Raw genomic sequence first — 26,636 nt, 5'->3', positions numbered from 1 at the left:
GTCATGATTATGCCACTACAGTCAAGCCTGGGTGACAGAGCAAGACCCTGTCTCAAAGAACAAAACAACAACAACCATTTACAGACAGAAAAGAAATAGAGCTAATAAGCTAAGGAAAGATGTAGAAATGTGACAAGTAAAGTAATATGAGGTCTTTTACCAATTTAAAAAAACAAAAAATGACATTAAATTTTAATACCCTGTGCTGGCAAAGATGCAGTGAAATGGGCACTTTCTTATACTATGAGGGGTGTTTAAATTGTATATAAGCCTTCCAGGGTAAAGCTTGACAATTTTTTAAAATAATAGAGACAGGGTCTCACCATACTGCCAAACTGCCTCCTCCAACTCTTGGCATCAAGCAATCCTCCTGTCTTAGCCTCCCAAAGTGCTGAGATTATAGCTGGGAGGCACCCAAAACCTTGTCAATTTACATCAAGGGTAATGAGAATGTCCATTCACCATGACTCACAGTAATCTTACTTCTGCAAATACCTTGGGGAGACAATTCAATCTAAACAAAGGTCATCTGTACAAACACACTGAAAATCTGGGAGTAACGGAAGACAGAGTGGTTAAGTGAAATAAGAAACAGTTATAAGAAATTAAACCATGGTATTAACAGGCAACTGGTAAAAGCTCAGTTGATGTTAGCTGCTACTTTTTTGTTGTTTTGAGACAGTATCTCACTCTGTCACCCAGGCTGGAGTGCAGAGGCCTGATCATGACTCACTGCAGTCTCAGCCTCCCTGGGCTCAAGCGATCCTCCCACCTCAGCCTCCCAAGTAGCTGGGACTACAGGAACATGCCACCACACTAGGTTAATTCATGTATTTTTCTGTAGGGATGGTGACTCCCTTTGTTTCCAAGGCCTGTCTCAAACTCTTGGCCTCAAGCCATCCTCCTGCCTCAGCCTCCCAAAGTGTTGTGATTACTGGTGTTAAGCCACCACACCTGGCCAGCTGCTACTTTTATCAATATTATCATTACTCCACTCAGTTAAAAATTATTATTTTCAAGGCTACGTAATACTATGTGTCCTACAGCATAATTGTAAAAACATATACAGTCGTCCCTCGGTATACAGACAGAATTAGTTCCAGCCCCCCATCTCTGCATATACCAAAATCCATGCTTACTCACGTTTCGCCGTCACCCCTCTGGAACCCACGTATAGGAAAATTCCAAATATTAGTTGGGCATAGTGGCAAGCACCTATAGTCTCAGCCACGTGGGAGGCTGAGACGGGAGGATTGCTTGAGCCTGGGAGGTTGAGGCTGCAGTCAACTGTGATAGCACTACTACACTCCAGACTGGACAACAGAATGAGACTCTGCCTCAGAAAAAAACAAAATAAAACAAAACAGGTTAGAAATTGTAATGAGGCCTGTTGGGCAAAATTCCGTATAAGAAAAGTATAAATTAATAAAGCAAATGGCGATAAATTAGTATGACTGACTTTCTCGAGTTTCTGACAATAAAGGTAAGAAAAATGCAAAACACAGAGACAGAGGGTAAAAGAAATTAAGAAAGCATTCAACATGTTTAAGAGGAAGACACTGGCCATGTTTGTGCAGCAGCAGTATGTCACGATATGACATACCTTGGAGAGAAGTTAACAGATGAGGAAGTTCATAAAAATGATCAGAGAAGCAAAATACTGATAGCGATACTCAAGTAAACCACAAAATTTCCATAACTCATGTCAGCAAAGTGGGAATATTGTAGTGTGTGTTGACGTTCCTATACAACACTGTTTATTTGCCTTATGTTTGTTTGCAAGGAATGTATATACTAAAAGTTCTTCTTGCTGTCAAAAGAATATGTGTAAGTCATCTGAACTCATTCTTCTGTTTTTCTATTTTTATCTTCCTGCCATCATCCTACAGCCTTACTTTAGAAATGTTTTATTTGTTTAGAAAATTGAACAAGTGCTCGTTGTGGCAGCTCATACCTCTAGGATGGGAGGCAGGGGTGAAAGGGTTACTTAAGGCCAGAAGTTTGACACTAGCCAGGCCAACAAAGTGAGACCCCACGTCCACAAAACAATTTAAAAATTAGCCAAGTGTCGTCATGTATACCTATAGTCCCAGCTACTCAGGAGGCTCAGGCAGGAGGATCCTTAGCCCAGGAGCTCAAGACTGCAGTGAGTTGTGATAGTACTACTGTACTCCAGCCTGGGTGACAGGGTGAGACCTCATCTCCTAAAATAAAAAACAAAGAAAAAAAATAGTTCAAGTAGCAAGTTGTATGTGGCTTACTCTGAATATTTCTAAACTAGAAGTTCTCAATCTTTTGGGGTCTAGGATGTCTTTACATTTTTTAACTTTATTAAAGACCTCTAAGACTATTTCTTTATATAAATAAGTATATTAAAACTAGAAAATAAGACAGAATTTTAAAAATATTCACATATAAAGCCATTACATGTTGATACAATACAAGATTCTTAAAATATTTAACATTCATTACATATTAATAATAAAACCATTACATGTTGATATAATACTCGCTCTTTCACCCAGGCTGGAGTGAAGTGGCGTAATCTCAGCTCACTGCAACCTCCGCCTCCCAGGCTCAAGCGATTCTCCTACCTCAGCCTCCCAAGTAGCTGGGATTACAGGCGCCCACTACCATGCCCGGCTAATTATTGTATTTTGTCAGTAGAGACAGGGTTTAGCCATGTTGGCAAGGCTGGTCTTGAACTCCTGACCTCAGGTGATCCACCCGCCTGGGTCTCCTGAAGTGCTGGGATTACAGGCGTGAGCCACCGCGCCCACCCTGATTAATAAATGCTTAAAACACTGATTAGTCAGGCAACAACACTGGGCAAGGGTCTCCTCATTCCCAGCGATGCAAACCCTACTGCATGGCTCAGGGTTTGCAAGGGTTGTAGAGCTGAAAGGCTCTGACTTGAGATTTCATTTTTTTATTTGTACTGTGATACAGGTTCTGCTCTGTCACCCAGACTAGAGTGCAGCTGTGCACTTACAGCTCACTGCAGCCTCAACCTCCTGGCTTCAAGCCATCTCCCTGCCTCAGCTCCCCAGCAGCTGGTACTACAGTTGAGTGCCACCATGCCTGGCTATTTTTTTAATTTTGTTGTAGAGTGAGGGTCTTGTTATGTTGCCCAAGCTGGCCTCAAACTCCTGACCTCAAGAGATCTGCCCACCTCAGCCTCCTGAGTAGCTGAAACTACAAGTACACATCACCATGACTAGCTACATTTATTTAATTTTGAAAAATATTTTTGTAAAGAGCAGATCTTGCTGTGTTGCCCAGGCTGGTCTTGAACTCCTGCCCTTCAAAGATACTCCCATCTCTGCTTCCCAAACAGCTGGGACTACAGACATGAGCCACTGCAATGAACTTGAAGAGATTTCTTTAATCTAGCATCCCGTACTTGCTAGGATTGGGAAAGGCAGTAGTGTTTTTTTTAATTACTTAATAATTCAGTAAGAATCAAACTCAACCTTGACCTCTGCCTTCTCTCACATCCAGTCTGTCAGGAAATCCTGTTGACTGTCTTCAACACACACTAAAGATCCCCACCCAGCAACTCCCTGGCCTCCTCCCCTACTTCTCCCCTCTGACCATCTCTCTACACCACCATGACCCTGGTCAGGACCAAAATCATCTCCCACCTGGATGTTGCCATAACTTGGCCCCCATGCTTCTACCCAAATCTTCCCACAGTCTTTCTCAACTCAGCAGCCAGAGAATGCTTTTAAACTGGGAGACAGATCATGTCGCCTCTCTGCTTAGAACCCTCCTGCAGTTCCCATCTGAGTCAGAGTCAAAGCCAAAGCCCCAGCAATAACTTCCCAGGGCTTACGTGATCTGTACTGATCCCCACCCAGCAACTCCCTGGCCCCGTCCCCTAATTCTCTCCCTCTCTCCTTCTGCTCCACTGGCCTCCTTCCAGAGCCTCAGACACACCTCGGACACTTTATTCTGTTGTTTCTGCCTACAATCCTCTTCCCTCAGCACCTTGGCCAGCTCCTTCCCCTCCAAGTCTTTGCTCAATTTTCATTTAGAAGGCCACCCCTGACCGTAATATTTAACATTGCCATCTGTCCCCATGCCCACCATGCTCATTTCTTCTTTACTTTCTGCCTTCTTTTTTTCAAGATCTCACTGTCACCAAGGTTGGAGTGCACTGACACAATCACAGCTCACTGCAACCTCAAATTTCCAGGCTCAAGCAATCCTCCCACCTCAGCCTCCCGAGTAGCTGAGACTACAGGTTCATGCCATCATGCCTGGCTAATTCTTTTAGTATTTTATTTTATTTTATTTTATTTTATTTTATTTTATTTTATTTTATTTTATTTTGAGACAGAGTTTCACTCTTCTTGCCCAGGCTGGAGTGCAATGGTGGAATCCCAGCTCACTGCCACCTCCACCTCCCAAATTCACGTGATTCTCCTGCCTCAGCCTCCCAAGTAGCTGGGATTACAGGTGCGTGCCACCATGCCCAGCTAATTTGTGTATTTTTAGTAGAGACAGGGTTTCGCAATGTGGCCAGGCTGCTCTCGAACTCCTGACCTCAGGTGATCTGCCCACTTCGGTCTCCCAAAGTGCTGGAATTACAGGCGTGAGCCACCATGCCTGGCCAATTTTTTCATTTTTTGTAGAGACAGGGTCTTACTATGTTGCCCAGGCTGGTCTTGAACTCCTGGCCTCAAGTAATCCTCCTGCCTAAATTCCTAAAGTGCTGGGATTACTGGCATGAGCCATCATGCCTGGCTTCATGTTCATTTCTTCTTGCTGCTGCAATATAGTTTGCAGTTTTCTACATTCAGTGGCTTAAAACACCACAAATGTACCATCTTACAGTTCTGGGGGCCAGAAACATAAACTAGGTCTATTAAGGCTAAAGTCAAGGTGTCAGCAGGGCTGCATTCCTTCTGGAGACTCTGAAGTGCTCCCTTGGCTTTTTCACCTTCTAGAAGCCACTCCCATTCCTTGGATCATGGCCCCGACTCCATCTTCAAAGCCAGAAGTGAAGCATCTTCAAATCTCCCTCTCTTACCTCTGCTTCCATCACCACATCTCCTGCTCCACTTCTGAATCTCCTACCCTCTTTCTTTCATAAAGACCCTGCGATTGCTGGGCATGGTGGCTACCACCCATAATCCCAACACTTTGGGAGGTCAAGGCAGGAGGAACACTTGAGGCCCGAAGTTTGAAACTAGCATGAACAACATAGTGAGACCCACCTCTAGAAAAAAATAAAAATAAATATTAGCCCGACATGGTGGTGTGTGCCTGTAGTCCCAGCTACTTGATAAGCTGAGGTGAGACAATCGATTTAGCCCAGGAGTTTGACATCAGCCTGGGCGACATAAAGTAAATCCCATCTCTACAAGGATGAGGTGGGAGGATCACTTGAGCCCAGGAATTTGTGGCCAGCCTGGGCAACACAACAAGACCCCATCTGGCCAACATGGTGAAACACCGACTACAAAAATGAGCTAGGCATGGGTGACATGCATGTGTAGTCCCAGCTACTTCGGAGGCTGAGATGGGAGAATCGCTTGATCTCAGGAGGTCAAAGCTATAATAAGCTATGATACATCATCGCACCCCAGCCTGGATGACACAGGGAGATTCTGTCTCAAAAAAAAAAGAAAAGAAATATAGCACACCAGCCTGGGCAACAAAATAAGACCGTCTCTCTCAGAAAAAAAGAAAATAAACTGTTTCTCTGAGTTCTGTAAACTGTTCTAGCAAATTATTAAACCCAAGAAGAGAGTTATGGGAACCCCTGATTTGTAACAGGTTGGTCAAAAGTACAGGTGACAACCTAGGACTTGCCACTGGCATCTCAAGTGAGGACAGTCTCGTGGGACTGAGCCCCTAATTTGTGGAAGTCCAGGTAGTATCAGAATAAAATCATGGGATAGCCAGTTAATATCCAGAGCACTGGAGAATTTGGTGTAGAAACTCCATACATACGCTCAGTCGGAAGTGTGTGAGTAGAGACAAACACGGGCTTTTCTGTCACCTGTCTACCTGCTTAACTGCATAGGAGAGGCAATATGTGGTGCTCATGAACAAAGCAAGCATTAAAGTCCGACCAGACCCAACATTTGACTCAGTCTTAATATCCAGGTGAGCTTGAGCAAATCACTTATTATTCCTACGTCTTGATCACTTCATTCATAAAATGGGGATAACTGTGGCACCTACCTGTGATTCTGTGAGAATTACTGAAATACTATGCTTGGTGTTATTGTGATCATTATACCTATTCCAAACTATCTGACAAGGACTGTGATGGATGATAACATCAAAAAATTAGAAACTGTAGTCAGGTCTCTCAGGCAAAATTCCATACAAGCAGACTACTGTCTCTACAAAGCATTCCTGCCACACTTAATTCATCATTCCCTGAACAAAATGTGACATCTTCATTGTCCAGGTCTGTACAGTGCTGGTCTTCCTGCCTCAGCAGCTCACTTCATCCCATCCCAGCCCATTCTTCATCCCTCCACCTCCCCCTTCCCTCCCCACTCTCATACAACTCTTCCTCATCTTTCAGGACTTGGCTTCAAGGGTCACCTTAATTGGAAGCTTCTCTCACTGTCCAGAAGAGCTTCCCACTGCACTTGATGCATGCACTATTATTTGATCATTTTTGAGTTACAGTGCAAGTATTTTTGTACCTGAATAACATGTTGCCCAGTCAGTCTCTCTTCCTGGATTCAGAAGTCTTTCATGGTAGATCCAGCTGGAAGTGACAAAAAGACATTCTTTTGAAATAAAGGGATGACACAGATAGACGGAAGTTTTAAACGTCTTAAATGGTATGCGTGTGAAAATTAAACAAAATTCAAAGACTTGTGGGGAACATTTAGGAGGGAAAGTTACTGGGAATGTCATAAAAGGGTAATTTGTATTTTATTTTATTTTTTGAGACATTATTTTTATTTTATTTTTTATTTTCTGTCACCTAGGCTGGAGTGCAGTGGTGCAATTAGGGCTCGCTGCAGCCTCGACCACCTGGTCTCAAGTCATCTCACTTAATTTTTATTTGGTTTAAGGAATAAGTCTTGGTTGAGGGTGGTGGCTTACGCCTGTAATCTCAGCACTTTGGGAGGCCGAGAGGTATATTACTTGAGGCCAGGAATTTGAGATCAGCCTGAGCAATATATTAAGACCCTGTCTCTACCAAAAAACAGAGTGAATGTGTGGAAGACAATTTTTCCACAGACTGGGAGTGGAGGGAATAATTTCAGGATGATTCAAATGCATTACATATACTGTGCACTTTATTTCTATTATTACTACATTATAATATATAATGAAATAATTCTACAACTCACTATAATGTAGACTCAGTGGGATCTCTGAGCTTGTTTTCCTGCAACGACACTGTCCATCTAGGGTGATGGGAGACAGTGACAGAACATCAGGCATTAGATTCTCATAAGGAGTGCACAACCTAGATCCCTCGCATGCATGCTTCACAACAGGGTTCGTGCTTCTATGAGAATCGAATGCTGCTGCTCATCTGACAGGACACGGAGCTCAGGTGGTCATACAAGCGATAGGAGGGGCTAGAAATACAGATGAAGTTTCCCCTCACTCGCCTGCTGCTCACCTCCGGTTCTATGGCCCTTTGGTTGGAGACCGCTGCTCAAGTGCATTCGAAAGGATCCATCCCATGCCATTCTTCAGAGTCATCTTTACTGTGGCAGTGGTCAACTGTAGCACCCCTAAGCTCACAGGGCATACGCTTCACCTGGCATTTCACCACAATCAATAGTAAGTGGTAGCTTGAGTCATTGTGAGGTCACTTCCTGGAAATCACCAGCATCCTATATCCCATTAGGAAGGAGTTCAGCACTGCTCCTTGGATAACCAAACCTATTCCCAAATCCTATCTGTGTGGGTCTATCTCCTGGTACCCTTCCTAGCATCAATTCTGTATTTGTAGGAGTCCAATCAGGAGACACAAACAACTCAAAAGTTTAAACTGGAATGAGCAAGGTGGATCACACCTGTAATCTCAGCACTTTGGAAGGCCAAGGTGGGTGGATTGCCTTGAGCTCAGGAGTTTGAGACCAGTCTGGGAAATATGGTGAAATCCCATCTCTACAAAAAACACAAAAATTAGCTACGTGGTGGGACTTACCTGTAATCCCAGCAACGTGGGAGGCTGAGGCAGGAGAATTGCTTGAGCTTGGCAGGTGGAGGCTGCGATGAGCAGAGGTTGTGCCACTGCACTCCAGCCTGGGTGACAGCGTGAGACCCGGTATCAAAAAGAAAAAAATACATATATGTCAATTTAATATAAAAGTATTGATTTTGGCCAGGCGAAATGGCTCATGCCTGTAATCCCAGCACTTTGGGAGGCCAAGGCAGGCAGATCACCTGAAGTCAGGAGTTCGAGACCAGCCTGACCAACGCGGAGAAACCCAGTCTCTACCAAAAATACAAAATTAGCTGGGCATGGTGGCACATGGCTGTCATCCCAGTTACTCAGGAGGCTGAGGCAGGAGAATCACTTGAACCCGGCAGGCGGAGATTGCGGTGAGTCGAGATAGCGCCATTGCACTCCAGCCTGGGCAACAAGAGTGAAACTCCATCTCAAAAGAAAAAAAGGTATTAATTTTAACAGAGGATCAGCATAATGAGGGACACACTAGCACGAAGTAAAGACATCTCTAGAGAATACAGAACTAGCAGAGGTCAGGCATTATGGCTCATGCCTGTAATCCCAGCAATTTCGGAAGCCTAGACAGCAGGATCGCTTGAGGCCAGGAGTTGGAGACCAGTCAGAGCAACACAGTGAGACGCTGTGTCTACCCAAAAAAAAGAACAATATTAGCCAGGTGTGGTGGTGGTGTACACCTGTAGTTCCAGCTACTTGGGAGTCTGGGGTGGGAGGATCCCTTGAGCCTGGGAAGTCTACACTACAGTGAGCCAAGATCATGCCACTGAACTCCAGCCTAGGTGACAGAGTAAGACCCTGTCTTAGAAAAAGAAAAGAAAGTATTAATCCCCCTATGGGAATCTCCTCTTCTCCTGCCCTCTCAGGAACCTCACTTGTCAGTTCTTCCTCCCACTTTCCTGTATCTTTAACCTATCCCCCACTTTTAGCTCCTTCCCACCATCATTTAAATTACTCAAACTTCTTCTATTTTAAAAACCTCTTCCTAAACTCAGTGAGAGGTCTCCTGCACACCCACTGAGCCATCTGCTCCTCCTGGTGCCTTCACTACAGCAGCCTGAACCATGTCTCTAATCCGTGAATCTCATCACGTTACTCCCCCATTTACATCACTTCTCCTTGCCTCCGGGATTAAGTCCAGACTCCTTAACAGCCCCTGCTCTGCCCTGCCTTGCAAGGCAGCCTCACTGCTTGCCCCTCTCCATTTCACCTACTATGGAGTCCAGCTGAGCCTCATCTTTCTCCTCTGGGACTCTCTGAAGTGGGTGATGCCCTCTGCTTATAATACGCTTCCCCTTAAACCTCTACTCTCTTCCTGGCTAGCTTCAGCTCCTCTGTCACTTGTCCGCTTTGGCATCACCTCCTCACGGAAGACTTCCTTGACTCCCCAGATTCTCAGGAGCATGGCAGGTGAGATGCTCCTCCCGTGAATGGATGGAGATTAGGGAGAGTGTGTTATTCATGCTTAATTCACCAGTGCTTAGCTCAGTACCTAGCACAAAACAGTTACTGTGGTAGCCAAAGTAATAACCCCCACCCCCACCAATTGTTCATGTCCTATGTTACACAGCACAATTACATAGGAAGGGGGAATTAAGAGTGCAGATAAAATTAATGTTGAAAATCACCTGACCTTAAAACAAGATTATCCTGGAATATCTAGAAGAGTCCATGTAATTACAAGCATTCTTTAAAAGTGGAAGAGGGAGGCAGAAGGTTAAGAACCAGAGACAGTGGGCACAATGGCTCATGCCTGTAATACCAATACTTTGGGAGGCCAAGGCAGGAAAATCCCTTGAGTGCAGGAGTTCAAGGTCAGCTCTGGCAACACACTTGAGGCCCCATCTCTACAAAAAAATCACAACAAGATTCACTGAGTGTCATGGTGCTCACCTGTAGTCCCAGATACTGGGAAGGCTGATGTGGTAGGATTGCTTGACCCTGGGAGTTTGAGGCTACAGTGAGCCATGATTGGACCACTGAACTCCATCCTGAGTGACAGGGCAAGGTCCTGTTTCTAAAGAAAAAAACGACATTGGAATCAGGGTCCCCTTCATCCTAAGGTGCCTACAAGGCATCTCTCTCTGCAAACGAGTAAACATCATCCTCCAACTCCTCACAGAGTGGAGCAGCAGGAAAACTCCCTCACTTCATTTCTGTGCCACTTGGGAGGTCTGGACAGCCCAATAACCAGCTCCTTGCTGATGATGCAATCAGGAAATGGCTCGAGTTGAGCTAAGGAGAATTTGGATCCTTCTTTTGGTTCTCAATAGGCAGGATAGGGTCCAGGCATGGTGGCTCATACCTGTAATCCTTGTACTGTGGGAGGCCAAGGTGAGAGGATTGCTTGAGGCCAGGAGCTCAAGACCAGCCTGGGCAACATAGCAAGACCTGGGTGGCATGCACCTGTGGTCCCTAGTACTTGGTAGGATGAGGTGGGAGGACTGATTACTTGACCCCAGGAGTTTCAGACAGAGCCAGACCATGTCTCAAAAAGTAAAAAAAAAAAGAGAGAGAGAGAGAGACTATAGGCAGGCACCACCACATTTGGCTAATTTTTAAATATTCTGTAGAGACAAGGTCTTGCTAGGTTGCCCAGGCTGGTCTAAAACTTCTGGTATCAGGCTGGGCATGGTGGCTGATGCTTGTAATCCCAGCACTTTAGAAGGCTGAGGCAGGCAAATCACCTGAAGTCAGGAGTTTGAGACCAGCCTGGCCAACATGGTGACTCCGACTCTACTAAAAATACAAAAATTAGCCGGGCAGTAGTGGCGTGTACCTGTAGTCTCAGCTACTTGGGAGGCTGAGTCAGAAGAATCACTTGAACCTGGGAGGCGGAGGTTGCGGTGGGCCAAGATCGTACCACTGCACTCCACCCTAGGCAACAGAGTGAGACTCTGTCTGAAAAAAAAACAGAAAACAAACTCCTGGCATCAACACATCTTCCTGTCTTAGCCTCCAAATGCCCTGGGATTATGTTGTTTCCTATAATTGAAGACACTTGTTCTTATACTGCTTTAAGGTATAAAAGGAAAAAAAAAAACATAATGACAAATGTTGGTGAAGGCCAGGCATGGTGGCTCAGCCTGTAATTCCAGAACTTTGGGAGGCTGAGGTGGGCAGATCACTCAAGGCCAGGAGTATGAGACCAGCCTGGGTGACATGGTAAAATCCGATCACTCCAAAAATATATAAAAATTAGCCAGGCGTTGAGATGAGAGAATCACTTGTGCCTGGGAGGTCAAGGCTGCAGTGACTGTGATGGTGTCCTTGGGCTGCAGCCTGAAAGACAGAGAAGCCCCTATCTAGAAAAAAAAATAATGGCAGTGAAGATGTGGAAGATGTGGAGGAATTGGAACCCACATACATTACTGGTGGGAACATAAAATCGTGTAAACACTTTGTTTGGGTATTTCTTTTCCTGTCATTTTAATTAGATTTTTTTTTTTTTTAAATCAAGACAGGGTTTCACTATCTTGCCCAGGCTGGTCTTGAATTCATGGGCTCAATTCCTCCCATCAGAGCCTCCTGAGTAGCTGGGATTACAGGTGTGAGCCATCACACCCAACTGGTGTAGCCACTTAAGAAAACAGTCTGGCAGTTTCTCAAAAAGTACAGTCAGCATATAATGCAACAATTTCACTCCTAGGCATATATCCCAGAGAAATAAAAATATATATCCACACAAATATATATTGTACAACAATCTTCATAGCAGCATTATTCATAATGGCCAAAACATGGAAACAACCCAAATGTCCACTAACTGATGAACAGATAAACAAAATGCAGCGTGTCTCTATCATGGAATATTACTCAGCCATAGGAGGATGAAATATTGATACACACTATGACATAAAGGAACTTTGAAAACATTGTGCTAAGAGGGAAAAAAAGCCACAAAAGATCACATATTGTACAATTCTATTTGTCCAAATTAGGCAAATCTATAGCGACAAAAAAATGAATCAATGGTTGCCTAAGGCTGGGAGCCAAGGCAGGTTGGGGGAGTAGGAGGTAGTGGCTAAGGGGTATGGATTTCTCTATAGGGTAATAAAAGGTTCTAAAAGTGACTATGGTGATCGATGCACAGCTCTGAATATTCTAAAACCTACTGAATTGCAGATTTCAATAAATAAAGTGAATGGCATGTGAATAATATTTTAACAAAGCTATTATTTAAAATAATAATAATAGGGGGCTGGGCACAGGTAGTCATGCCTGCCTGTAATCCCAGCATTTTGGGAGGCTGAGGCAGGAGGATCACTTGAGGTCAGGAGTTTTGAGCCCAGTCTGAGCAACCTGGCAAGATCCCATCTCTACAATAAAAAATGAAAAAATTGGCACACGTCTGTAGTCCCAGCTACTTGGGAGACTGAAGTGGGAGAACTGCTTGAGCCCAGGAGTTTGAGGCTACAGTGAACCATGACCACGTCACTGTACTGCAGCCTGAGCAACAGAGCAAGACTCTGTCTCTAAAAAGGAAAGAAAACAAATGCAAGTTTGTATCCCTTTGTGAGTGTAGCCAAGTTGGAGGAGAAATAGACAAGAACAAAAGAGCACTGAATAAGGAGGGTGAGTGGCTGGTTAGGCTTGGTTGCTAGTTAAGTGGTTTCTAAAGAATTCATTAGTAAAGTTACAGCTCTGGGGACAGTCATGCAAAGAATGAATGCTAAATTCATTACAAATACCCATGATCTTTCTTTACATGCCTTCTAGTGAAAAGTTCCTAAGTACCTAAACAGCAAGTCTGCAACAATAGCAGCTGTTTGCTAAAGACTATGAAAAAGAAATGGAGGCCGGCCATGGTGGTTCACATCTGCAATCCCTGCACTTTGGGAGGCTGAGGCAGGCAGATCAACTGAGGTCAGGAGTCCGAGAGACGAGCCTGGCCAACATGGTGAAACCCCGTCTCTACTACAAATACAAAAATTAGCTGGGTGTGGTGGCGGGCACCCATAATCCCAGCTACTCGGGAGGCTGAGGCAGGAGAACTGCTTGAACCCAGAAGGCAAGGGTTACAGTGAGCTAAAATCGCACCATTGCACTCCAGCCTGGGCGACAAGAGCAAGACTCTAAAACAAAAAAAAAAAGAAAAAAAGAAATGGCATCTTCTTCAAGAATGACATAGTTTTTCATGATAAAGCTCTAATTTTGCATTTGTTCAAGTATTGATTAGAATTACCCAATATGACACCAATCTTGGATAAAGTGCAAACAACATAATTTCATTTTCTCAATAATCAAAACTGACGAGGTAGTCTAATGTCAATTCTGATCTTATTAAACACGGATCAGATTTTAAAAATAATGGAATGATGGAGCAAATAAGATGTTACAACCTGTTCCAAGGGGAATTCCAAAACCCACACATATCTGAGACCATCAAGTATGATGAAATATATTTGATTACTATACTGAAAAATAAACTGATTATAAAGCCAACAACAATTGGGCAGGGGTCTCCTATCCACAGCCACACAAACCCGATCATGCCACTATGTGGTTGCAAGGCCTACATAGCCTAGAAGGGACTGGTCTGACTTGGGATTTCATTTCATTTGTATTTATATTTTGAGACAGGGTCCCACTGTGTCACCCAGGATGGAGTGCAGTGGTATAATCATAGCTCACTGCAGCCTTGACCAACTGGGCTCAAGAGATGCTCCTGCTTCAGCTGCCCCAATACCTGGAAATACAGGCAAGTACCACCATGTCAGGCTTTTAAAAATTATTATTAATTTTTTTAGAGAGAGAAGTCTTAATATGTGGCCCAAGCTGGCCTCAAACTCCTAGCCTCAAGAGATCTGCCCACCTCAGCCTCCTGAGTAGGTACACACCACCATTCCCGGCTATATTTATTTTATTTTATTAAATTTCTTTCTTTTATTTTTGTAGAGAGGAGGCCTTGCTATGTTGCCCAGGCTGCTCTCAAACTCATGGCCTTAAAACACACTCCCATCTCTGCCTCTCAAACTGTTGGAACTATAGGTGTGAGCCACTGCCCCTGGCCTGACTTGGGATTTTTTAAATCTACATTCCTTTACTTGGTAGGATTGCAAAAGGCAGTAGGGTTTTTTTAATCAATAATTTAATTAGAATCAAACTCAACCTTGACCCCTGCTTTCTCTCGCAGCTCACATCCAGTCTGTCAGGAAATCCTATTGACTGACTTCAACATGAATCCATGCTCTGACCATCTCTCACCACCACTGTGCACCAGGTCAGGACCACTATCATCTCGCATTGGGATGTTGCCACAGCTTGGCCCCCATGCTTCTACACAAATCTTCCCAGAGTCTTTCTCAACTTGGCAGCCAGGGCGTGCTTTAAATCAGGAGACAGATCATGTCGCCTCTCTGCTCAGAACCCCTCGGTGGTTCCCGTTTTAGTCAGAGTAAAACCAAAGCTCCAGCAATAGCATCCCAGGGCTTACGCGATCTGTACCAATCCCAGCCCAGCAACTCCCTGGCCTCCTCGCCAACTTTGCTCCCTCTTTCTCTTTGCTCCACTGACCTCCTTCCAGAGCTTCAGACACACCAGGGAGTTTCCTCCTAATGCCTTTATCCTGTTGACTCAGGCTACGATGCTCTTCCTTCAGCACCTTGGCCAGCTCCATCATCTGCTTCAAACTTTTGCTCAATATTCACTTATGAGGCCAACCCTGACCACTCTACTCAACATTGCCATTTGTCCCCATTCCCACCATGCTCATTTCTTTCTTTCTTTTTGAAACAAAGTCTTGCTCTATTGCCCAGGCTGGAGTACAGTGGTGCAATCATAGCTCACAGCAACCTCAACCTCCTGGGCTTAAACAATCCTCCCGCCTCAGCCTCCCTAGGAACTGAGACTACAGCTGCATGCAACAACACCTATCTAATTTTTTTTTTTTTTTTTTTTTTTTTGAGACAGAGTCTCAGTCATCCAGGCTGAAGTGTAACAGTGCGATCTCGGCTTGCTGCAAAGTCTGCCTTTCAGGTTCAAGTGATTCTCTGCCTCAGCTTCCTGAGTAGCTGGGATTACAGGCACCACACCTGGCTAATTTTCGTATTTTTAGTAGAGATGGGGTTTCACCATATTGGCCAGGCTGGTCTTGAACTTCTGACCTTGTGATCCAACCCCCTCGGCCTCCTAAAAGTGCTGGGATCACAAATGTGAGACACCGCGCCCGGCCTTTTTAAAAAAACTTTTTTAGACATGAAGTCTCATTATATTGCCCAGGCTGGTCTTAAGCTCCTGGGCTCAAGCGATCCTCCTACCTCAGCCTCCCAAAGTGCTGGGATTACAGGCATGAGCAACTGTAACATAAAGCCCCAGCTTCATGTTCATTTTTTCTTGCTGCTACAACAAACTACCCTATATTTAGTGGTTTGAAACACCACAAATCTACCACCTTACAGTTCTGGGGTCCAGAAGCCCAACTAGATATATTAAGGCTAAAGTCAGGTGTCAAAGGGGCTGCATTCCTTCTGGAGGCTCTAGAGAGAATGTGCTCCCTTGCCTTTTCCAGCTTCTAGAAGCCACCCCCATTCCTTGACTCATCTTGAAGATGGCCCCTGACTCCATATTCAAGGCCAGAAGTGCAGCATCTTCAAATCTCCCTCTCTGACCTCTTCTTCCATCACCACATCTCCTTCTCTAACTCTGACTCTCCTACCTCCTTCTTTCTCTTATAAAGATCCTTGTGATTGGTGGGCATGGGGGCTCCCATCTGTAATCCCAACACTTTGGGAGGCCAAAGAGAAAGGAATGCTTGAGGCCAAGAGTTTGAGACCAGTCTGGGGAACATAGGAAGACCCCCCCTGCCTTTACAAAATTAAAATTAAAATCAGCTGGACATGGTGATGCACGCCTGTAGTTCCAGCTACTGGACAGGCTAAGGTGGAGGATCGCTTTAGCCTAGGAGGTCAAGGCTGCAGTGAGCTATGATCACATCACCATACTCCAGCCTCAGTGGCAGAGCGAGACTCTATCTCAAATATAAGAAAAGAAATATACATTTGGTCTCTGCCCCTGGTTCCTGGCATAGAGCTTCTAAAGCTGTTATAGAGTCCTTAGTGACCGAGGTAACAGGAGCATTTCCTGTTTTAATATTTAGTCTTAGTCCCAGTTTCCTGACACAAGGGCCTCTAAGGTCTTTCAGATCTGCAGCATGGTAAGAATGCATGTGGGATGCTGTTGAGCTGACAGAGTGGCTGCAAGCTCCCAGACTGCTTCAGGAGGAGGGCTGGCTGCCAGAGGAACCAACCACATTTATTTTTTTAAACGGAGTTTGGCTCTTGTAGTCCAGGCTGGAGTGCAATGGCACAATCTCAGCTCACTGCAACCTCCGCCTCCCAGGTTCAAGCAATTCTCCTACCTCGGCCTCCTGAGTAGGTGGAATTATAGGGATGTGCCACAATGCCCAGCTAATTTTTGTATTTTTAGTAGAGATGGGGTTTCACCATGTTGGTCAAGCTGGTTTCAAAAGCCTGACCTCGAGTGATCCACATGCCTCAGCCTCCCAAAGTGCTAGGATTACAGGCATGAGCCACTGCGCCCAGCCCCAACCACATTTCTTGAGGCTTGGAACTTTCAGCCTCACCTGCCGAACTCCAGGAGGCAAAAGGGACTGGAGATTGACTTAGCTACCAATGGTCAATCAATCATGCCTCCATAAAAACCCAAACAACAGGGTTTGGAGAACTTCTGTGTCGCTGAACACAAGGAGGTGCTGGGAGGGTAGCGTGCCCAACAGAAGGCATGGAAGCTCTGTGCCCCTCCCCACTTACCTTGCCCTGTGCACCTCTTTCACTGGCTGTTCCTGAGATGGAGCCTTTACATTGAGCCAGTAACAGAAAATAAGCTGGCCAGATGAGGTGGCTCATGCCTGTAATCCTAGCACTTTGGGAGGCAGAGGTGGGGGGAAATCACTTGAGTCTAGGAATTTGAGACCAGCTTGGGCAACATAACAAGACCCCATCTATACAAAAAATAAAAGAAATTAGCCAGATGTGGTGGTGGGAACCCTGTAATTCCAGCTACTTGAGAGGCTGAGGCAGGAGAATCACTTGAGCCCTGGAGGTTGAGGCTTCAATGAGATACGATTGCACCACTGCACGCCAGCCTGGACAAGAGAACGAGGCCCTGTCTTTAAAAAAAAAAAAAAAAAAGAAAGAAAGAAAAGGAAAAACTCGTTTTTCTAAGTTCTGTGAGCTGTTCTAGCAAATAACTAAACTAAGAAGAAATAACTAACTAAGAAGAGAGTCATGGGAAACCCTGATATCTAACTGGTTGGTCGAAATACAGGTGACAACCTAGGACTTGCAATTGGCATCTGAAGTAAGGGTGGTCTCGTGGGACTGAGCCCCTTACCTGTGAGGTCTGCACTAACCCCAGGTAGTGTCAAAATGGAATTGTGGAATACACAGTTGGTGTCCAGAGAGTTGGAGAATTGGTGTAGAAACTCCACACACATATTTGGTTAGAGTGTGAGAAGAGAGAAACATGAGTTCTTCTCTTACCTGTCTACCTGCTTAACTGCATAGGAGAGACAGTGCACGGTGCTCATGAACAAGGCAAGCATTAAAGTCAGACCAGACCTAACATTTGACTCAGTCTTAATATCCAGGCAAGCTTGGGCAAATCGTTCATTAACCCCAAGTCTTCATCATTTCGTGCATAAAATGGGGAAAACTGTGGCACCTACCTGTTTTTGTGAGAATTAATGATATACTATGCTCGATGTTATTGTGATCATCATACTGTTTGACAAGTACAGTGAGGCATGATAACATCAAAAACTTAGAAACTGTAATGAGGTCTTGGGCAAAACCCCATATACTGTCTCTACAAAGCATTCCTGCCACACTTCATTCAACATTCCCTGAACAAAATGTGACATCTTCATTGTCCAGGTCTGTACAGTGCTGGTTTCCTTGCCTGAGCAGCTCACTCCATCCCATCCCAGCCCATTCCTCATCCCTCCACCTCCTCCTTCCCTCCCCACTCTCATACAACTCTTCCTCATCTTTCAGAACCTGGCTTTAATGTCACCTTAACTGGAAGCTTCTCTCACCCTCCAGAAGAGCTTCCCATTGCACTTGATGCATGCACTATTATTTGATCATTTTTGAGTTATAGTCCAAGTCTTTTTGTACCTGAATAACATGTTGCCCAGTCAGTCTCTCTTCCTGGATTCAGAAGTCTTTCATGGTAGATCCAGCTGGAGTGACAAAAATACATTCCTTGAAAAAAAAAAAACAAGAAAATAAAAAAGAGGGATGACACAGACAGACATCAGTACTTAAAAGTTTTAAATGGTATGTGAAAAACAAACAAAATGCAAGGGCTTCCAGCAGAAATGTAGGAGGGAAAGTGTTACTAGGAAATATAACAGAAGGTTACTTTTTATTTTATTTTATTTTTAGAAAAAGGGTCTTGCTCTATCGCCTAGGCTGGGCTGCAGTGGTGCAATCACAGTTAACTGAAGCCTCAACCTCCAGGGCTCGAGCAATATTCCCATCTAATTTTTATTTTATTTAAGAAACACAGTCTTGCTCTTACCAAAGCTAAAGTGCAGTGGTGTGATCATAGCTTACTGCAGCCTCAACCTTCTAGGCTCAAGTGATCCTCCAGTCTTAGCCTCCCCAGTACCTGGGACTATAGGTGTACAGTGCAATGTGTAGCTCAATTTTTTTTTAATTTTTAGTAGAGACAAAGTGTCGCTATGTTGACCAGGCTGGTGGTGATCTCCCACACTCAGGCAGTCCTCCCACCTCAACTTTCCAAAGTGCTGGGATTACAGGTTGACCTGCCTATAACACCACACAGGTGTGACCTCACACCTGGCTGAGGGGGTTAACTTTTAATTATATAAAGAGCTCAAAGGAAATATTAGAAGGAGCCTAAATGCCTACAGCAGCTGATGAGTAAACTGTGATACATCTACATAACAAAATATTATGCAACCATGAAAAGGATTAAGATAGATCAATAGGTATTGGCACAAATGTCCACGAAATATGAAAATGTGAAGTGATGTTCAATTACCATGTATGTATCTTGACGGACATGGCCCATTTTCTCAATAGCAATTATTTCCTGAGATAAGATTATGGGTCTAAAGACTGAAGGAAATTTTTCACTTATTTATTTAAAAGTATTTACTATTTTTATAATTTAGTAAAAGATTAAACAAATCATCGCATTAGTAAAAGACAAATTAATTCTATAAACAAATGGAAAAGACACGGACAGCCCAGGCATGGTGGCTCACCCTTATAATACTAGTATTTTGGGAGGGGTTGGTGGGGGGATTGCTGGAGGCCAGGAGTCCCCGACCAGCCTAAGAAACAAAGGAAGACCTTGTCTCTACTAAAAATTAAAAAAAAAATTGGCCAGGCATAGTGGCATGTGCCCATAAACCCAACTACTGAGGTGGAAGGATCACCTGAGACCAGGAGGTCAAGACTGCAGTGAGTTGAGACTGTGCCACTACACTCAAGCCTGGGAGACAGAGCGAGACTTCATCTCAAAAAAAGAAAAAAAAAAAAGGACAATAAAGAAACAAAGCTAATAAGCTAACACAACGAAAGATAAAACATGTGACAAACAGGCCAGGTACGTGGCTCACACCTCTAATCCAGCACTTTGGGAGGCCGAGGCGGGTAGATCACGAGGTCAGGAGTTTGAGACCAGCCTGATCAATACGGTGAAACCCCATCTCTACTAAAAATACAAAAATTAGCCAGGCGTAGTGGTGTGTGCCTGTAATCTCAGCTACTCAGGAGGCTGAGGCAGAATTGCTTGAACCTTGGAGGCAGAGGTTGCAGTGAGCCAAGATCATACCACTGCACTATAGCCTGGGTGACAGAGCGAGACTGTGTCTCAAAAAAAAAAAAAAAAAAAAAAAAGGTGACAAAGTAATATGAAGTCTTTTATTTATCACACAGAAAATAACTTGTTAAATTATAATACCTGTGCCAGTGAAGGTGCAGTGAAATGGCCATTTTCTTGTACTATCAGTGCTGTTTAAATTGTATACAAACCTTCCAGGATAAAGCTTGGAAATTTTTTTAAAATAATACAGACAGTGACTCATTATACTGCCTCCTCCAACTCCTGGCCTCAAGCAATCCTCCCACCTCAGCCTCCCAAAGTGCTGGAATTACAGGCTGACAGCCACCATGCCTGAAAGCTTGGCAATTTACATCAAGGGTAATAAGAATGCACATACCGTCACTCACAGTAATCTCACTTCCGGAAATATCATCTTTGGATATAATTCAACCTAAACAAAAGGTGATATGCACAAACACGGTGAAAATCTAGAAGTAATTTTTTTCTCATTTTTTAAAAAATATGGAATGCTTCACAAATTTGCATGTCATTCTTTCACAGAGGCCATGCCAAATTCTCTATTGTTCCAACTTAAGTACATGTGCTACTGAAGCAAGCATGAGTAATTTAAGATAGAGTGGTTAAGTGAAATAAGGAAGAGATATGGGGAATTTAAAAAATCTATAGTACTTATAGGCACCTAGTAACAGCTCAGCAAATTATTATTTTTATGGTAATTTCACTCAATTAAAAATTGTCATTAAAAATTACCATTGTCATGGAACATACTGTACCCTACAGTATAATTGTAAAAACAGATACAATTTGTCCCTTGGTATATGGGGAGATTAGTTCCAGCAACCCCATTTCTGTGTATACCAAAATCCATGCATACTCAAGTTTTCAAAGTCAGTCCTGTGGAATCCAAATATTTAAAAAATGGAAAAATTAGTGAGGTGTGGTGACAAGCACCTGTAGTCCCAGCTACCTGTGAGGTTGAGGCAGGAGGACTGCTTGAACCCAGGAGGTTGAGGCTGCAGTGAGCCATAATTGCACCACTGCAGTCCAGTCTGGGCAACAGAGTGAGACAGAAGGTTCACTTTTTAATAGAATTTTTCTGTTCACTTGAAGATATGGTCAGGACTGTGGCATAGGAAAATTCTTCATAAAGTAACTACCTAATGCAATTAATGCTGGAGTTGGGGACAGAAAATGTTTTGGTGACTATTTATTCCTTCACTTGCTGTTATATAAACTATTGCCAGTAGGCATTTACTAACCAGAAGTGTCATCTCAGAGCTACTCACAATGAAAGGTGACGTCTGGGGCTCAGGTGTGTTGAGGTCCCTATGCCTGGGCTATGGGTGCTGAGTGGGACTTACTTGTGCATCCATTTTCTCTATTCCAGCACCAGGAAACTTGGGTTTATCCATCTTGATAAGATGTCATTGAAATTCCACTTGGCAAGAACCACAAATGGAAGAAAGGCCATGAAACCACAGGACAGTACTTGTTCTCAAGGGAATCTTTAGCTTAGGTGGCTCTGTAAAAGAGAAAGTATACTGTTGAAAAATCATTGCAGGTCAGGTGAGGTGGCTCATACCTATAATGCCAGCCACTGAGAGACAAAAGCAGGAGGATCCCATGAGGCCAGGAGTTGAAGACCAGTGAAATCTCTTGGGCAACACAGTGAAACCTCATCTCTACAAAAAATTAGAAAATGAGCTGGGTGTGGTAACACATTCCTATACTCCGAGCTACTCTGGAGGCTGAAATAGGAGGATCGCTTGAGCCCAGGAAGTAGAAGCTGTAGTGAGCTCTGATCTCACCACAGAACTCCAGCCTGGGTGACAGAGTGAGACCCTGTCTCAACACACACACACACACACACACACACACACACACACACACACACACACACACACCCTCATCTCAGTCTGCCCAGCCTTAACTAATCAAAAGGGTCTTCTGGTTACAGAAGAGGTATGCTCTTTTATAGGACAGGGAAAGACCAGCAAGCTTGTTCACAGCCTTTTCCTCATCCTCTGCTTAGTTTCCAAGAACCCTCACAGTGAAAACAGAGTCCCTGGGAAAACAACCTAAATCTTTAGGTTACCAGGGGAGAAATATGCCTCCTTTGTCAATTAATAAATGGAACACCTGCCTTAAAATCCAGGGAGTTCTGCTAGAATGAATCACTCCCTAAGACCTTGACCTATGCAGGAAACATGAAAAACTGGAGTTTAACCAGGCGCGGTGGCTCACGCCTGTAATCCCAGTACTTTGGGAGGCTGAGGCGGATGGATCATCTGAGGTCAAACCTGGCCAACATGGTGAAACCCCGCCTCTACTAAAACTACAAAAATTAGCTGGGCATGGTGGTGGACGCCTGTAATCCCAGCTACTCCAGAGGCTGAGGCAGGAAAATCACTTGAACCCAGAAGGCGGAGGTTGCAATTACTTCTAGAATTTCCATTAGCCCTTTGAAATCCTTCAACATTCATTAAGGTCAAAGAGTTGTCACCTAATTTAATCTGATGGGCATGTGATCAGAGTCTTTCTAGGGAATAGAGACTCCCAAACTGTTCAGCTGGGAAGTGAGGAGATAATTTATTACTCAAAATCAAAGGGAAACGAAAAGAGGCCAACCTAGAGCGTCATTATTCTTTCTTGGCAGGGAATGGATTCCAGAGTCATTTTGTGACCTTTACCTTCTGTGACCTCCTTATTAGCATCTAAAAGCTTCCAGCATAGGATGCAGCCAGCTAGGTTCTCTTCTAATGTAATAAAATCTGCTTCAGCAAAGCTTATGCAGAGCCATCTCCAGACTCCAGAAATAACAGGCTATAAATTACTGGATCTCCCATTTGATATCATAAAGTATAAGCACGCTCCTGAATGACTCCTCTACATACTACTCTGGGTGACTTGAAGTGAATTTGATTCAAGTACTGGAGCGAGTGCAAAGCAGAGCTAGATCTAGGATTAATGTGCTTGGGCCCAGCTCCTCACTACTCACCTATGAGTACAGTTCCAGAACCTAAGTAGAGGGTGGGGAAACAAGGCTCCTGGCTTTTTTCCCTAATGCCTGCCATCTCTTTCAGATTTCTTATTTATTTGCAAAGAAACTAAACAGGCTCGACTAAAAAAACTAAATGATTAAACCCTACACAGAGAATCTCCAAAGATTCACAAAATATCATTCAAGACTGTTAGAAAGACAGCCTTGAGGATAACTTGATGTACCAGTGATCTACAATATTTGGGATCATTCCAAATTCCCGTCAAGGATCTGCCTATATCAACACAGGGACAAAGGACCAACCATTCAAATGGGCCCTGCTGCCAAAATGCCATCTCTTCATATTGTTCCATTTAACAAAACTGCAGCCTGTCATCTATCCTTAAGTCCCTTGGCCAATGGTACAGTGCCAGAGTATGCTACTCCCTAGTAGGAAATCAACAGGATGACCTACTAAACACCATTCAGAAGATGCTAAGGCCCATGAATTGCAACAGGAAAGAAAAGACACATAATTAGTCAGACAGGTACATGCTGGGCCAAAAATGCACTACAACCCCCACCCAATTCTGCCTAATCCTAGCTGGGCTGACACCAACCTGATGAGTCAGGCCTACAAGATCTCAAACTAAAACAGAAACTCCTGAACTGGGTTCTTGCAAACCCAGGAAGCAGCAGTAAACCATTAAAGAACAGATAAGGTCTGGAGGTGAGGGGGGAGTTTCAGATAAATGAAATGCTGGTAGAACACAGGGCCCAAAGGAGCAAAAGTTAACCTAAGCCCGAACCTTGTTTACTAGAGTATTAGGCATGGGGTGTGGCAACTATTCTAACCAAAGAGGCTCCACTGGGGTTGGGTTAGCAATCCAAAGTATGGCATGTATAGGGCTGGTGGAATTCAGGGTGACTGAAACAAAAGCTTCAGAACCAGAAAGACCACATCTGGGGACACAGCACAAAACTCTCAAGAGATGAATCTTTGTAAGAGTGAGGCAGAACTATATAGCAGTTTCAGGAGATCTGCTGGTGCCCAGCGAGAGTTCCAAATGGGCTATATGCAGGGATGCAGGCTGTGGTCTCAGAAGAGGAGGTTCACAAAAGTCATTCAGTCCAAGACCCCAAACTGTGTTCTCTACTAAAAGGAATCAAGGCCACCTAGAGAAATGGCTGACTCCATGTATGGTACAGTATATTGATCCTGGAACATCTTTTTTGCCAGAAAGCAAGGAAGTCATCAAAGTCCAACAGGATCACATCAAAAAGACAGGAGCGTCAACTTGAAGAGATAATTATTAACCTCAATGAGACAATGTAAGCATCCAAAACAATAAAGACTGCAATGGCCTGAAATACATCAAATGCAAACAATAATCTATGAGTTCATGATGGTATTCAGAAAAAAAAAACTATTGGTCACTAGAGGGAAGGTTACTAGGTCACTAACTTACTACTCTGAAAAGTGACTTAAAATGAGAGGTAGGGTGGAGAATTAGCTATTTATTCAGTTTTTCCCTTACAAACATAAATTTTTAGGGAGATTAAAGCAGATGAAACAAATCTGGAAAAATGGAGGTAACTGCTTAATCGGAGGGTTGGGTACGTGGAGGTTCATCCTATTTCTTTTGTGTATGTTTGAACCCCCTACAAAAAAAGCACAAGACAGAATGTGAGCCAAGCAGCTTGGGGTTCAGGCAAGGCTTCTGCCTACAAGAGACACTAGGATATGACGGGTAGTTTTAGCCCTGATGGGCTGAGCCAACTGGAGGTACATAGGGAGGTGCTAAATTGCAGAGGTATCATGCTGCCCAGCACTTGATCAAATCCTAGATACTAGGACTGCTTGGTAGCATGCTTCCTAGGTGGTGGATCTGAGGCTACCTACAGAACTTCCTTTGCAGTCGTAATTCGCTCAGAAACTACAAAAGGGCTTGCTCTTGAAAATGGAGTCGGTCTTTGTCCATTTCATGCTGCTATAAAAGAATGCCACAGACTGCATAATTTATGAGAAGGAAGGAAGGAAGGAAGGAAGGAAGGAAGGAAGGAAGGAAGGAAGGAAGGAAGGAAGGAAGGAAGGAAGGAAAGGGAAGGGAAGGGAAGGGAAGGAAGGGAGGGAAGGAGGGAAAAAGGGAAGGCAGGAAGGAGGAAGGGGAGGAAGGCAAGGAAGGGAAGGAAGGGAAGGGAAGGAAGGGAAAGAGGGAAAGAGGGAAGGAGGAAGGGAGGGAAGGAGGGAGGGGGAGAGAGAGGAAGGGAGGGGAAAGGAAGAGAACGGAAGAACAGGGAAGGGAAGGGAAGCGAAGGGAACGGAAAGGAACGGAACGGAAAGGAAAGGAAAGGAAAAGGTGAAAGGAAGAAACTTTATTTCTTGTAGTTCTGGGTGCTATGAAATCCAAGGTTGAGGGGCCTGCATCTAGTAGGGATCTTCTTGCTGCATCATCCCACGACAGAAGGCAGGACAACAGAGTGCAAGACAGCAAGAGGGCAAAAGGGGCTGAACTCTCTTTTATAATAAGACCACTCTGTGATTACTTATCTATTACCATAATAACAACATTAACTCATTCATGAGGGCTCTCTTATTAGGCCCCACATCCCAACTGTTGCATTGAGGATTGAGTTTCCAGCACATAAACTTTGGGGGACACACTTAAACCACAGCAGAGCACTTACGTAAATTCAACCACGAGGAGCTGGGAAAATCAAAGGCATGAGAAAGACAGCAAAAGGCTAGCAGAGAAATACGCGCAGGTTAAGGAAAAAAGTCAGAGTGAATCCTGTAGTGCAGGCTACTTTATCAAAAGCACCTAAAAAAGATCTCATTAACTGCCCCAACTCACCTCCACCCACATCTAAAGGGCCACACACAGCACCACCAAAGGCAGCACAATGAGAACAGCATTCTCCTCAACAGACGAGCTGTGAGTATCCATACACCTAACTCAATAGCTCCAGAAGAGCCCTAAAACAGCTCCTCCCTAACCACCACTCAAGTCACCAGCTGGGAAAGTATTCAGAAAACCCAAATCCTACACACCACTACCAAACAAATTAAACGGCAAAGAACAACCCATTTAAACAGCAATGCCAGTTGCTGGGGAGAAAAAGGAACAATGAGTAAAGGAAAAGCAGACCTCTTGGGGTCCACCAAGACCGAGTTTCTCAGCTTCAGCACTTTCAAATGTAGAATCCTCTGGGGACTGTGGAGCTCCACGAGGCATGTTGTCCTCAAAGATAAATAAGCAGGCAAGCTGGCTAGAAAATTGCTAAGGGTATTATTCTTCAAAGAATCTTTTTAGGGTCAAACAGGAATGTGTCTTACGGGCTATGTGTATTCCCCACAGATTCTGAGGATGATGTCAGTATCCCTTTCCAGATGTGTTGAATAATTTGCGGTCACTTGTATTCCTGCCACTGAGTACCATAGTTTTGCTAATTTGAACTGATTCCAGCTCACACTGACCCCGGCTCCCTGGATCTGGTTACCATTAGCCAAGACTGTCATCCATATTGTACCCTTTCAAAGAGTCCTAAAAAGAGCTCTTCACCTACTCTTCCAAGACAAGTAAAAATGTCTGCCAAAGAAATGGGGAAAAAAGATTGAGAGAGAGAAAACAA

General features: G+C 44.1%; 1 long non-coding RNA gene and 1 pseudogene across 6 annotated transcripts in view; both read right to left on the bottom strand.

Annotated features, from left to right (window-relative positions):
* Positions 1–1,002: 1,002 nt before the first annotated feature.
* The window catches only part of LOC105463725 (uncharacterized), a 29,685-nt gene continuing 4,051 nt past the window's right edge, over positions 1,003–26,636 (bottom strand). Inside the window, exons 4-12 of one of the 6 annotated variants that reach the window (XR_011622411.1) lie at positions 21,385–21,545; positions 20,400–20,453; positions 18,322–18,408; positions 8,144–10,199; positions 7,610–7,826; positions 7,332–7,388; positions 6,672–6,736; positions 2,082–2,204; positions 1,003–1,333 (exon numbers count right to left, since the gene is read on the bottom strand). This is a non-coding gene — a long non-coding RNA (uncharacterized lncRNA). The remainder of the gene's footprint in view (positions 1,334–2,081; positions 2,205–6,671; positions 6,737–7,331; positions 7,389–7,609; positions 7,827–8,143; positions 10,200–18,321; positions 18,409–20,399; positions 20,454–21,384; positions 21,546–26,636) is intronic. The other 5 variants (XR_011622408.1, XR_011622412.1, XR_011622410.1 and 2 more) reach the window with 5 other exon arrangements.
* Positions 20,519–20,618, bottom strand: LOC139363044 (U6 spliceosomal RNA; annotated as a pseudogene).

The sequence above is a fragment of the Macaca nemestrina genome, chromosome 4, assembly GCF_043159975.1.
Source record: "Macaca nemestrina isolate mMacNem1 chromosome 4, mMacNem.hap1, whole genome shotgun sequence".
NCBI classification, from domain to species: domain Eukaryota; kingdom Metazoa; phylum Chordata; class Mammalia; order Primates; family Cercopithecidae; genus Macaca; species Macaca nemestrina.
The sequence above is the reverse complement of the archived record's forward strand: the minus strand, read 5'-3'. Positions and strand labels throughout refer to the sequence as shown.